This window comes from Microtus ochrogaster, chromosome 4 (assembly GCF_000317375.1).
Source record: "Microtus ochrogaster isolate Prairie Vole_2 chromosome 4, MicOch1.0, whole genome shotgun sequence".
Lineage (NCBI taxonomy): Eukaryota > Metazoa > Chordata > Mammalia > Rodentia > Cricetidae > Microtus > Microtus ochrogaster.
The window spans coordinates 67,917,566-67,922,122 of record NC_022011.1 but is presented as its reverse complement, the minus strand read 5'-3'; positions in this window follow the sequence as shown (position 1 = coordinate 67,922,122).

Sequence of the window (4,557 nt, the reverse complement as noted above, 5' to 3'; positions counted from 1 at the left end):
CCCGAGAGCAGAGCTGTGGAGTCTGACCTCACTTCCTCTTCCTCCCAGCATTCTGCTCTGTTTACTCCTCCCTCCTATTTTAACCTATCAGGGCAAGCAGCTTCTTTATTTAATTAACCAATGACCTTCCTCCATCATATATGCCTTGATATATGTATGTGTATATAGGTTACTGTGCCTTTCCAATATAAATAAATAATTAATTAAGCTGGGCTGGAAATATGGCTCAGCCATTAAAGGCTAGGCTCACAACCAAAAAGTAAGTAAGCTCAACCAATCAGTCAATCAAAACAATTTTTAAGGACATAGTTCAGTTAGCAAGTACTTATCATGGAAGTATGAAGATTAGGTCTCCCATTGCTCATGTAAAATTCCTTTGGTGGAGATATAGAGATGGCTTGCTCAGATCCCATGCATTTTTATAACTGTTGACAGTTTCCCAACACATGGTACACAGATATACATGCAGGAAAAAGCTCGTGTGCGTAAAATAAAAGTAAGTACACCTTTTAAATGAATAATAATGGGGAATGTGATCAAGCAAGAGTTCCATTACCACCCCTGGCCTACACTCTCATGTCCACAGTTACCTGCATGCACATGTGCACTGACATGAACCCACATACATATATACATTAAAGAAACAAACAAAACACACAAATTATAGTGATTCTACTAGTCAAGCTGTATTTATCACATTTCAAATAAAGAAATACGTAAATATTGTATCATGTATAGCTTATGTGTCAATTTTCGTTTCTAAAATTTTATTTTGGAGCAAAGATGAGCAGAATTTATTGATCTGAAACACACATCCAAGACAGAATCTCCTCTTGGTTCACAAAATTCCAGTATCGTAAATTCTATTTTTAATCTTTGCCTTTGTAAAGTCCACTTTTTACTGTCTTTCTTTTAAGCTCTTCATTTGATTAATGTAGTAAGTGGAAAAATCAGCTTTCAAATTACATTTTCCTTAGGGAAAAGTTCCAGCAGATAACTTGATTACATGGGATGAGAAGAAGACCCTTATGTGAAAGCTGTACGTGATATAAAAGGAACTAAAATTATTGTTGAATCCTCAGGGAATTGATGCATTTCTCTTTTTCAAATAAGGATACCCACATAAAAATATTCCCTTTTTGGTTTTACTTGATAATTGAGAAAATATTAGTTTCAGTGGCCACTAACACCACCAACATTAAACTTTGCACTTAGTTTTATTTTTTTCTCTGAAAGATGTGATCTATAAACAAAGTTTAGTGAAAAATAATTGCAATGGAATGAAGAAGCACAGTTTATTGATTCCTCTTCTTTAATTAAAAAAAATTATTCTCTCATACAAGACTTTTCAACCATAGTTTCCTCTACCTCTATTCCTCCCAGGATCCCCCACATCTCTTCCCTAGATCCACCCCTGTTCTGTTTCTTCTTTAAAAAAGAGTAAGTCTCCCCTCAAAGAGACAACAGCAAAACTGGACCAAAGAAGATAGGACAAGACGAGGCAGAAGCCCTCATATCGAAGCTGGACAATGCAATACCACAGGAGGAAAAGAGTCCCAAAAGTAGGCAAAAGAGTCAGAAACACACTTGATTCCACTGTTAAGAGTGGAATTTTTGTGCTACTGGTCTTATATTTAGGAAGTGGTCTCCTGTGCCCATGCATTCAAGGCTACTTTCCACTTTCTCTTCAATGAGGTCCAGTGTATCTGAATTTATGTTGAGGTTTTTGATCCATTTGGACATAAGTTTTGTGCAAGGGGATAGATATACATCTATTTGCATTCTTCTACATGTTGACATCCAGGTATGACAGTAGTATTTGTCAAATATGCTTTCTTTTTACTTTGTCAAAAACTAGGTGTTCATATGTGTGTGGATTAATATTAGTGTCTTAGATTCAATTTCACTGGTCCAATGTCTATTTTTATGCCAATACCATACTGTTTTCATTGCTGTAGCTCTATAATAGAGCTTGATGTCAGAGATGGTGATGCCTCCAGGAGTCGACTTTATTGTAATAGATTGTTTTGGCTATTGTGGGTTTATTGTATTTTCATATGAAGTTGAGTATTGTTCTTCCAAGACCTGTAAAGAAATATGCTGGGATTTTGATTGGTATTGCTTTGAATCTGTAGATTTCTTTTGGTAGAAATGCCTTTTTTACTTTTTTACTAGGTTGACCCTATCTATTCAAGAGCACGAGAGACCTTTCCATTTCCTGATATATTTTTTTTTATTTCTTTCTTTAAAGATTTAAAGTTCTTGTCATACAGGCAAATTTGGGTTGTATAGAGCGCTCTAAGTCAACCTGTATGGTGATTTAATTTCTCACATATTTACTGAAACTGCCTCTATATCTTACCTTTTCCCTTCTCATTTTCTCCAAAAATTAATTGTACAATTAAGGAGTCTTTTAAAAATGCTATTGATTGATGGCATATTTTAATTGTTTAAAATACTGTTTTGCTGTTGTAGCAGTGACTTTCTTTTGGACGAGCAGTCTGTTGCACATCTATGGGGCTATATAACCCAGAAAAGGTTCAGTTTAACTATGATATCAAATGATATCTTCAGCCAGGAATTGAACAGTAAAAATTTCTGTGGTTGAACTACCTTCAAGAACAGCTTCCTTACTCCACAATGTGCAGCAAAGAGATTTTGACTTCCCAGATTTCTTTCTCCATCCTTATCCCTGTTTATAACTAAGACTATAGGTCTCTTGTTATAGGGGTTGGCTGGTTGAGACTCCATATCCCCCATTGCTTGGAGCCTTGACCAGGGTTGCCCTCAGAGATTCCTGGGAGTTTTCATTGCTCTAGTTTCCTAGCTCATCCAAGAGATGCCCCCAGCGATTCCAGTTGGAAATGGGATACTGATGTGGGAGTTCCCTTTGTGTGTTGCATGTATTGGGTAATAAATAAATAAACTGCCTTGGCCTGAATGGGCAGAACTTAGGTAGGTGGAGAAGAAAGAACTGAATTCTGGGAGGAAGAAAGCTGAGTCAGAGATACACTATAGATCCTCCAGAGACTGACGCTGGAAATTTTACCTGGTAAGCCACTGCCACATGGCGATATACAGATTAATAGAAGTGGGTTAAATTAAGATGTAAGAATTAGCAAATAAGAAACTAGAGCTAATGGGTCAAGCAGTGATTTAGTTAATACAATTTCTGTGTGGTTGGTTCGGAGCTAAACTAGCCAGGCAGCTGGGATGAACAAGCTGCCTGGCTCTCCTTGCAACAGGATACCCCAGAGACTTAGTATAGAACCAAACACAAATGGCAAAAAGTCATGAACTCCGTGGGAGGCAGTGGTGAAGAGGCCCCTGGCAGTAGGACCAGGATTTATCCCTGGTTCATGTGCTAGCTTGTTGAAGCCCATTTCTTATGTTGAGATGCCATGTTCAGCCTTAAGCAGGGTGGAGAGGCTTGGCCCTGCTCCATCTTAAGGAGCCAGACTTTGTTGACTCCCCATGGGAACTCTGACCATTGGAAGGAGTGGATGGAAGATGGGCTGAGAGGGAGGTGAGAGAGGGAGGAAGAACTGTGATTAGGATGTAAAATGAAATTAAAACATAACATTTTAAAAAGTCAATAGAATGATTCCTAATAATATTCTGCTATTCTCATAGAGTACAGATTGGTGCCTAGGCCAGCTGTCATCAGAAAGGCTTCACCCAGCAACTGAAGGAAACAGATATAGAGACCCACAGCCAAATATTAGGTGTAGCTCAGGGAATCCAGTTGAAAAGGGAGGAATGATTTTATGAGATAGAGAGGTCAAGGACACCACTAGAAAACCCACAGAATTAACTAACCTGCGCTCATAGGGGCTCACAGAGACTGAATCAAAAGCCAACTAGCCTGCATGGAACTGACCTAGGTCCTCAGCATATATGTTACAGTTATGTAATGTGGTATTTTGTGAGACTCCTAACAGTGAGAACAGGGCATATCTGTCACGTTTATGGCTGTGTTTGGGGCCCATTCCTCCTACTGGATTGCCTCATCCAACCTTAATAGAAGAGGAACCTAGTCTCACTGCTAATTGACATACCTTGCCTGACTGATATCCATAAGAGGCCTACTTGTTTCTAAAAAGAAGCAGTAGAGGAGGAATTGATGGGGGAGGGGTAGAGAGGTGGTGGGGGTTATGATTTATGAAGTGGGTAGAGGAAATGTTGGTTGGGATATGAAAACAAAAAAATAAACTACAGAATAAATAAATAAAGAAAGAAAATGAAATTATTTGAGCCAAAATGCCTACAGTCCATATTCATGAATGCTACCCCTTTGAAACCATAAACCCAAGTCAAACAAAGAAAAAGTACATTTATGAATTGTCTTGGTCACAGTTTCTTATACCAACAATGGAAAAGCAACTAAGACAGAAGTTGATACTGGCAAGCTCTGTATTGCTATGGTGGGTCTGACTCTGACCATACATTCTGATGGGAGAGTATGGAGGATTTTAGAATGTTGTAGTGGGAAAGCAATTAAGCACTGTAAACAGGGTTTAATGGATCATTCTTTTTTTTTTTAAAGATTTTTTTTTT